The sequence below is a fragment of the Theropithecus gelada genome, chromosome 1 (genome assembly GCF_003255815.1).
Source record: "Theropithecus gelada isolate Dixy chromosome 1, Tgel_1.0, whole genome shotgun sequence".
Taxonomy (NCBI): domain Eukaryota; kingdom Metazoa; phylum Chordata; class Mammalia; order Primates; family Cercopithecidae; genus Theropithecus; species Theropithecus gelada.
In genome coordinates, this window is record NC_037668.1 from 162892788 (window position 1) to 162902750 (window position 9963).

Here is a 9963-nt window from a genome sequence, read left to right on the forward strand (position 1 = left end):
TTTTTTTTTTTGAGACGGAGTCTCGCTCTGTCACCCAGGCTGGAGTGCAGTGGCCGGATCTCAGCTCACTGCAAGCTCCACCTCCCGGGTTCACGCCATTCTCCTGCCTCAGCCTCCCGAGTAGCTGGGACTACAGGCGCCTGCCACCTCACCCGGCTAAGTTTTTTTTGTATTTTTTAGTAGAGACGGGGTTTCACTGTGTTAGCCAGGATAGTCTCGATCTCCTGACCTCGTGATCGGCCTGTCTCGGCCTCCCAAAGTGCTGGGATTACAGGCTTGAGCCACCGCGCCCGGCCAATGCTCAGAACATTTCTATTAGCCTAGGCTGGTGCGGCTGCTCACACCTGTAATCCCAACACTGAGAGGCCAAGGCAGGAGGATCACTTGGGCCCAGGAGTTCGAGACCAGCCTGGGCAACATAGTGAGATACCATCTCTACACAAAATAGAAAAAATTAGCTGGGCATGGTGATGCTTTCCTGTAGTCCCAGGTACTCGAGAGGCTGAGGCAGGAGGATCGCTTAAGCCTGGGAAGTTAAGGCTGCAGTGATCAGTGATCAGACCATTGCCTTGCAGCCTGGGTGACAGAGTAAGACTCTGTCTCAAAAAAAAAAAAAAAAAAATTAAATAAGTAAATAAAAATCTTCCTAAGTGAGGCAAATGTGCAGCGGAGTTGAGAACCACTGCCCTAGGAGCCTCAGACATTTAAGGAAACAAGAATGCAGTAAAACTGTGTTGGTGCGTGCTTTGAAAAAGGTTCCTCAATCTGACATTCATGGCCCAAGCAAAATATAGCTTTAAAAAAAGGTTCCTCGGCCGGGCACAGTGGCTCATGCCTATAATCCCAGCACTTTGGGAAGTCTAGGCGGGTGGATTACCTGAGGTCAGGAGTTCGAGGCCAGCCTGACCAACATGGAGAAACCCCGTCTCTACTGAAAATAGCAAATTAGCTGGACGTGGTGGTGCACGCCTGTAATCCCAGCTATTCGGGAGGCTGAGGCAGGAGAATTGCTTGAACCCGGGAGGCCAAGGTTGCAGTGAGCCGAGATCGTGCCATTGAACTCCAGCCTGGGCAACAAGAGTGAAGCTCCATCTCAAAAAAAAAAAAAGGTTCCTCATTCTGACATTCATAGCCCAAACAAAATATAGCTTTAAAAAATGAAGAAATGGCCAGGCACAGTGGCTCATGCCTGTAATCCCAGCACTCTGGGAGGCCAAGGCAGGCAGATTATCTGAGGTCAGGCGTTCGAGACCAGCCTGGCCAATATGGCAAAACCCCGTCTCTACTAAAAATACAAAATCAGCTGGGTGTGGTGGCACATGCCTGTAATTCCAGCTACTTGGGAGGCTGAGGCAGGAGAGTAGCTTGAACCCGGGAGGTAGAGATTGCAATGAGCCAAGATTGTGTCATTGCACTCCAGCCTGGGCGACAAGAGCGAAACTGTGTCTCAAAAGAAAAAAAAAGAAAACCTTGTTTGCTAACTTGCCAAGGTTAAGAAATTTGAAATAGTGTTAGGGACTCAAGTTCCTTCACCTCTTTTGAACACAGTAATTTCTTCTTGTCTCATCATTACACTGTAATTTCTTGTTCCCCCTTGCAAGAACAAGGTATGAGTTCACTTGTTTTATTTTATTTAATTAATTAATTAATTATTTTTGAGGAGTCTCGCTCTGTCGCCTCCCGGGTTCATGTCATTCTCCTGCCTCAGCCTCCCGAGTAACTGGGACTATAGGCACCCGCCGCCACACCCGGCTAAGTTTTTGTATCCTTAGTAGAGGTGGGGTTTCACCATGTTAGCCAGGATGGTCTCAATCTGCTGACCTTGTGATCCGCCCGCTTCAGCTTCCCAAAGTGCTGGGATTACAGGTGTGAGCCACCATGTCTGGCCACATTTGAATCGAAATAACCTGAAACTACTGAGCACTTCTTCTGCCCCTGACTTTAAGGGAACAGAGCAAGCCTGACAGTTAGGAAAGAGCTTGGGTCTCTTGGGGGAGCTTGCCTGAGTTCAGACTGCTTTAATGGTGGTGTGAGCAAGCTGCACAGATGAAAGCAGGTAGAGTGTAACCCCTCCATGCCTCAGTTACCCCACATGGAAAATGAAGTAGAGTCTATCACATTGAGCTGCACAGATGAAAGCAGGTAGAGTGCTTAGCACAGTGTCACACCGTAATTTGTGTACCTCCTGATTTCCGCCATTCTGTGAAGTATTCTATTTTACTGATGAGGAAACTGGTGCAGTAATTGATTTGTCCAAAGCCTTAACAACTGGGATAGTGCTGGACTTGGACCTGTTGTCAAGCCTTTGGATTCGAGAGGCTCTGCTCTTTGCCTAACAGGGAGGGATGGGAGCCATCCTCATGAGGTTTACTAATAGGCAAGTGATCCATCTACAGAACAGCCCCAAACTAGAAACTGAGGTGACATGGTACACAGGCCATGTGTTCTCTGGCCTCGTGAAAGGGAGTCAAGAAGGAAGATGCAAGTGACCAGAATTTTGAGTTTTGATAGGGAGGAGCAAGGAAGAAAGTCAGAACAGTGCTCCTGATTCCTCTGCTGGACTGGGAGCAGTTGCTGAGTCGGGTGGAGTTGGGGAGGACTGCGAATGCCACAGACTTCAGGCTAAGGAGAGTGGATGAAGAGCCTGGGGGCCTGGGGGCAGAGCTGCCTCTGAGTCAGTTCCCTTTTTCTTTTTACTCTGTCCCCCAGGCTGGAGTGCAGTGGCGTGATCTCTGCTCACTGCAACCTCCACCTTCTGGGTGCAAGCTGTTCTCCTGCCCCAGCCTCCTGAGTAGCTGGGATTACAGGCGTGCACCACCATGCCTGGCTAATTTTTGTATTTTTAGTAGAAGTGGAGTTTCACCATGTTGGTCAGGCTGGTCTCGAACTCCTGACCTCATGATCCACCTGCCTCGGCCTCCCAAAGTGCTGGGATTACAGGCGTGAGCCACTGCACCCAGCTGCTTTTTTCTTTCAATGAATAAAATGCCTACTGTGTGCTGAATGCTCTGCAAAGCCTGGAGATACTGTCGGCATGGTGCTCAGTTCCTATCCTCAGGAAGCCCACATTCAGGGAACACAGGTGGGCGGATGCAGACCTCAGACAGTCACGCAACTCTTTATAAGTGTGCAAAGATGAAGGTCCAAAGAGGGCAAGTAAGAAGCAGCCCTGGTCAGGCTTCTCTGAGAAAGATTAAAAAGCTGATGACGAGTAGTTGGTTAGATGGAGGAAGTCCGAGCCAGGAAGTAGCACATGCAGGAGACCCAGAGCAGGCATGAGCTCAGCTTCAAGAACCATGTGGGTCAGATGGTGGGAGATGAGGTTAGTGAGCTGGTTGGAGGCTGTGGTAAACATGTTTTTACCCCAAAAGCTATAGGGAAGGCATGGAAGGACTTTAAATTGGGTAATGTCCTGTGATGGATTTCTTGCCTTACAGTTCTGAACCCTCCCACACATTAGTCTCATTTGATTGCCACAGTAACCCTATGAAGATATTACCTCCGTTTTACAGATAAAGACAATTGGAATCCTTATTCCAGCTGGAGGTCAGATGTCTGAAATTACATATCCAGACCACACCTCTGCCCCACCTCTTGCTCTTTCTTCTACCAGAGACACCACCACACCCAAGGGAGGTGATGATGCCTGCAGGGGACCCAGGGAGCCCGGATGGTCTCTCTGCCCCATCTCTTAGCCCTCATGGTAACAATATTGCTCTTTGCATGCACAGGGCTCCTAAAGTAGCCTAACCAGAAAAGGGAGAACTATGCCCTGAGGCCACTGGGTGGGAGAAATCTGCCCTTCCCCACCCACCTGGGGCAGGGCTGGCAACAGTGGAAATGTCCTGCCTGCCTGAGCCTGTCTGAAGCTTCCTAACAAAGAAGAAGCCCAGACCCGGTGAGGGGGCAGCCCAAAGACCAGGGCTGAGTGTGCAGTTGCCCTGGAGCCTCTAGGGATACGTCAGCAGGAGCAACAGAGGCCCTTGGAGTGGGCTGGAGCCTGTGGTTCCCCATGGAAGGATGTGATGGAGTGAAAGAGGGTGCCAGACTTGACAAATGCTGAAGGCTAGGCACCTCCATCTCCTGGAGAGGGAGAGTTGAGCTGATGTCCTCCGAGTGTCTCTCATTTGCATTACATGGAGAACTCCCTTTAGCGCCAGTGCCAACCCTGTGTGCTAGCTGGAATCCATGTTTCATAGGTGGGGAGACTGGCTCGGAGAGGTTAAATAACATAACATCTCTCAGCTAGGCCGGGCGGGGTGGCTCACACCTGTAATCCCAGTACTTTGGGAGGCCGAGGCAGGCAGATTACAAAGTCAGGCGATCGAGACCATCCTGGCTAACACGGTGAAACCCCGTCTCTACTAAAAATACAAAAAATTAGCTGGGTGTAGTGGCGGGCACCTGTAGTCCCAGCTACTGGGGAGGCTGAGGCAGGAGAATGGTGTGAACCTGGGAGGCGGAACTTGCAGTGAGCCGAGATTGTGCTACTGCACTCCAGCCTGGGCAACAGAGCAAGACTCCATCTCAAAAAAAAAAAAAAAAAAATCTCAGCTAGTAAATAGCACTGGAATTAAAACCCAGGTTTGAGTGGCACCACCGTCTGTGAACCTTCCTTTGAGCCACAGTAACCAGAGAAGAGCTTACTTATTCCCAGGGAGAGCTCCAAAGCTTCATGGAGGAGATGACGCTGACACTGAGACCCTCCTCTCAGGTGCTTAGCACTCACTAGGAGCTTAGTAAGTGTTTGGATGAATGAGAAACCTGGAGCAAAAAGGGTTGCTGCTGGGTCCTGGAGGTGGAGAGAGGGGAAGGGAGGGGAGGGGAGGGGAGGGGATGGGGTCTCAATTGCCCCAGTGGTGTGGGCTTCTCCCCAGCTCTCCAGGAGTGAAAGATTGCCTTGGCCTCTCCAGTCTCACCTAAGAAGCCAGAGCCTGTCCCACCTTTCTCAGCAGAAACCGGCTACCAAGAGACACAAATGCCTTTCCCCTAAAAGGCAATTCAGGAGAACCTGAAGCAGCTGCTTTTGATAAAGGAAGGATGTGGCCAACACAGAGGGAGGAAAAGAGGTCAGTGGGAAAGACAGCTGCCAGACAGACCTGAGGGGAGCCCCAGAGGCTGCAGAGAGGATGGGGGTGGGCTGTGCTCCCACTTTGTTTCCTCCTCCCACACCCCCGTCAGAACCCCCCACTGTTCACACTGGCTAAGGTCAAATTGCTGTTCACCAAGAAAGGAGGACACCCATGTCCCCCACAGCAGCCTGAGGCCACCTCAGCCTTTTCCCTGGGTAAGGGAAAGCCACATCCCTGGAAGGGCAGGTCTGATGGGGTGAGAGGGGCAGTATGTTTGGGTTTCCCAGATTCATTGCACTGAGAGAGCTGGGACAGTCAGGGAAAGGTCTGGGCCCTGCTGGCAACTTGGTGCAGACTTCAGTGAGGTTGCTCAGAAACCACCTCCCTGCGCTGGTGGGAACCTCCCCGAGACACCCACTTTTGACTATGTGAGGTGACCCAGGAGCTGCACCTCAGGCAGGGTCTAGGTTGTTGCAATCTGCATGAACTGTGCAGACTCCAGGTAACCCGTCTCTTGTATACGTGTATTTTTAATCCGTAAAACAGGATCCTCCCTGCAGTGTGCTTCTGAAGATTAAATCAGATAATGTATTCCTATGAGCTTTATGAACTGAAGTGACGTACAAAAGCAAGGGATTATTCACTAATTCAACAAACATCCACTGAGCTCGAGCAGTGGATTTGGAGGTAACACAGGAACCCAATGTCCAGACAAATCCAACTCAAGGTGCCCTGGGAGCTCAGAGGAGGGGCCGCTGAGCTGGCTCCTGCAGAGGAGGCAGGGATTACTAATACAGACAAGGAGGGAGGAGGTTCCGGGCAGTGCAGAGTATGTGGGTGTCAGGGAGCCACCAAACACCTGCCAGGAACCACATCATCTTTTCTCCTTTTTTCTTTGGTAAAACTAGTGATGGCTAACATTTTTCAGTGCTAAGTACCAAGCAATGTTCTAAGTATTCATTGTACTTCTCACCTCTTAATCCTCAGAGCCTGTATTCATAACCCTTTTTTACCGGATGAGAAAATGGGGTCCAGAAGTTAAAGTAACTTCCCAGAGCCACTCAGCTGGTAAATGACAGGTAAACTTTGAACCCTTTCAGACTCCTAAAGCCATGGTTTTAACCTCCTTGTTAGAAAGCCCCTTCACTTTTATTCAACCCTCCAAAAATCCTCTTAAGCAACATTTCCTTAACTTGAGGATGTCACCCTTCCTCTTTCCCAAAAACAGAATCTTAATTCCCTGAGCTTTTTGTAAGAGGGTGTCCAGCTTGTGAGAGGCCAGAATGAGGTCGGCAGGGCATGGAAAGAAGATTTGGAGGAAAGTATTTATGAAGGGCCCAGGGCCTAGAGTGAACCAGAAATCAAACCCAAGCCCAAGGCCCCTTACCTCCACATCTCACCTATCCCAAAAAGTCCAAGCAAGGAGTTGGAGGAGGGCAAAGCAGCATTTATGCTCAGAGAAGTATCTTGCTTTCTGGTAACCAAGGCTGATCTCCTTGTAGAGTTCACTTCCCCCAAGGAAAATTAAGGTACGTTGTGATTTTTTTTGTTTGTTTTTTGTCTTTGTTTTTGCTTTTTTTGAGACAGAGTTTTGCTCCTGTCACCCAGGCTGGAATGTAATGGTGTGATCTCAGCTCACTGCAACCTCTGCCTCCTGGATTCAAGTGATTCTCCTGCCTCAGCCTCCTGAGTAGCTGGGATTACAGTTGCCCACCACCATGCCCAGCTAATTTGTTTGGTATTTTTAGTAGAGACAGGGTTTCGCCATGTTGGCCGGGCTGGTCTCAAACTCCTGACCTCAGGTGATCCACCCACCTCGGCCTTCCAAAGTGCTGGAATTACAGGCGTGAGCCACCGCGTCTGGCCAGCAAGTTTTACCACGCTGACTTTCTTGTCTTCCCCTGCCCTAACCCTCACTTGGAACAGAAGGCAAGGCCTCCACTTTAGGGAAAAAAGAATGTCCCAGAGAAGAAGGTTTGGGGGATGGGAGGCCAGTAAGGCTCACTCAGTCAGTAAACCCCCTCCCTTGACTGGCATTACCTTTAAGGAGAAGAGGGCCCAGGAAGGGTGGCATTCTCCGAACTCATCACCACAGCCCCTGGGACTATGCGGTGACCTACGTTCCTTTCTTTCCTAACTGCATTTCCCCTGCCAGCCCCATAATAACTTCCCTCATTGTCTATGCTCGCCATTCACCTTCTTCAAGGTGAAACCCACAACCCAGCACACGAAAAGGAGGCCTGTCTCGGAGACATGGCATGCCCACTTGGTTGTGTATGACTTGAACTCACATCGCCCGCATGTGAGGGCTTGGCCAGGACCTCGCCCGAACTCCACCCTAAACTCCAGGCCCCTCCAATCTTTGATACCACACCCTAGTCTGTAGCAAATAATAGGACTTTCTTTTGAATGATAACACTCATTGTAAATCATCTGCTCGCTCCTCCTAAACAATGTTAAGCCTCAAATAGGGTGGGTGGGTCAGTACGAGGAAAATGCCAACCTCTGAAAGTGGAGTGAATAGAATCAACAACAGATCGATTTGGCCATCTGCAGAGTAATCCACGCTCAGAGGGGCTGAGTGTTACTGATAGAGATAAGGGTATGTCCCAGGAATCCGTTTAGGGGACCAGTGCTTCTGAAGTTAAAAATGATTTCCAGCAAGTTGTAACCCAATCAAGTACGTGGCAACCTGAGGCAAACTGTTAACTTGAGAAAGCCTCCCCGGAGCAGAGCAAAACAGTGGTTCATAGTGTTTTTTGTTGTTTTGTTGTTGATGCTGATTCTGTTTTGTTTTTGTTTTACTTTTGTAGAAGTGGGGGTCTCACTCTGTTGTCCAGACTAGTCTTGAACTCCTGGGTGTAAGCAATCCTCCCAACTCAGCCTCCCAAAGCACTGGGATTTAAAGGTGTGAGCCACTGCACCTGGCCATTGTGTTAAAACCATCTTTTGATAACATTCCGAATTAGTTGCCAGCATTCAGAAAATGGAGAGGTCTAATATAAAAATGGACATTTCCAGCTTCTCTTGACAAATGACCAGATCTGCAATGCTGTACCCACTTTCCCCCAGGGCACCTGTCCAGTAAAGCTGAGCTTCAGAGAGGGCATGCAGACCCGAGTTCGCCATGAGCCTACCACTCTCCACCATCCCCCAGACATGGAGGCTGAGCCTCAGTTGTCAGTTATAATGACACTTTTGCTACTGGATTCCCCCTTTTTTTTTTTTTTTTGAGACGGAATTTCACTGTCGTTGCCCAGGCTGGAGTGCAATGGTGCGATCTCAGCTCACTGCAATCTCTGCCTCCCGGGTTCAAGCAATTCTCCTGCCTCAGCCTCCCAAGTAGCTGGGACTACAGGCATGCACTACCATGCCTAATTATGTATTTTTAGTAGAGATGTGTTTTCTCCATGGTGGTCAAACTGGTCTCGAACTCCTGACCTCAGGTGATCCGCTGCCTCGGCCTCCCAAAGTGCTGGGATTACAGGCGTGAGCCACCATGCCCCTCCGCTACTGGATTCTTACACCAGGCCTACTTTACCCAGCTATGTTGTCTTGCAGCCCCTGTAGACAGGAGAATGAGGCCTCAGTCACTGTCTAAGGCAGAGGGTACCCTGATATGATCTCAGTCCATGAAGAAAGAAAAAGGAAGTGCCATTTATCAAATATCTATTATATGCCAGGCACTGAAATCAGCACCTTACACATATTTTCTTCTTCTTTTTTTTTTAGATATGGTCTGGTTCTGTTGCCCAGGCTGGAGTGTAGTGGTGGGATCTCAGCTCACTGCAACCTCTGCCTCCCGGAGTCAAGTCATCCTCCCACCTCAGCCTCCCAAGTAGCTGGGACTACAGGCATGCACCACCTCACCCAACCAATTTTTGTATTTTTTTGTAGAGACAGGGTTTCACTATGTTGGTCAAACTGGTCTCGAACTTGTGAGCTCAAGCTATCTGCCCGCCTTGGCCTCCCAAAGTGTTGGAAATACAGGTGTGAGCCACCGCGCCTGGCCCATATTTTCTTCTTTAATTGTTTTCCCCACCGTGACCTCTTTCCATCTAGTCCTCACATGATGCCCATAGTGATCTTTCCAAAGCACAACTCAGATCATTTTGTTGTCCCTCTGAAAACTGTTTGATGATTCCCTATTACCATCAAGATAGCCTAAAACCTTTCATTTGCTTCTACAGCCTTTTGTTTTTGTTTTTGAGACAGTGTTTCGCTCTTGCCCAGGCTGGAGTGTAGTGGCATGATTGTAGCTCGCTGCAGCCTTGAACTCCTGGGCTCCAGTGATCCTCCCACCTCAGCCTCCTGGGTTGCTGAGACTACAAGCATGAGGCACTGTTCCTGGCTGGTTTGTTTTTTAAATAACTTTTTTTGAGATGTAATTCACATACCACAAAATTCATTCTTTTCAAAGTGCACAATTTATTTTTTATTTTTTATTTTTTTTGAGACAGAGTCTGGCTCTGTCACCCAGGCTGGAGTGCAGTGGCCGCATCTCAGCTCACTGCAAGCTCCGCCTCCCGGGCTTACGCCATTCTCCTGCCTCAGCCTCCCGAGTAGCTGGGACTACAGGCGCCCGTCACCTCGCCCGGCTAGTTTTTTGTATTTTTAGTAGAGACGGGGTTTCACCGTGTTAGCCAGGATGGTCTCGATCTCCTGACCTCGTGATCCGCCCGTCTCGGCCTCCCAAAGTGCTGGGATTACAGGCTTGAGCCACCGCGCCCGGCCCAAAGTGCACAATTTAATGGTTTTTAGCATATTAACAGAGTAGTGCAACAATCACCACAGTCAATTTCAGAACATTATCATCATTCCAAAAAGAAACCCCATACCTGTTAGCAGTCATTTCCCATTCCCCTTTCCCCAGCCCCTGGCCACCAATCTA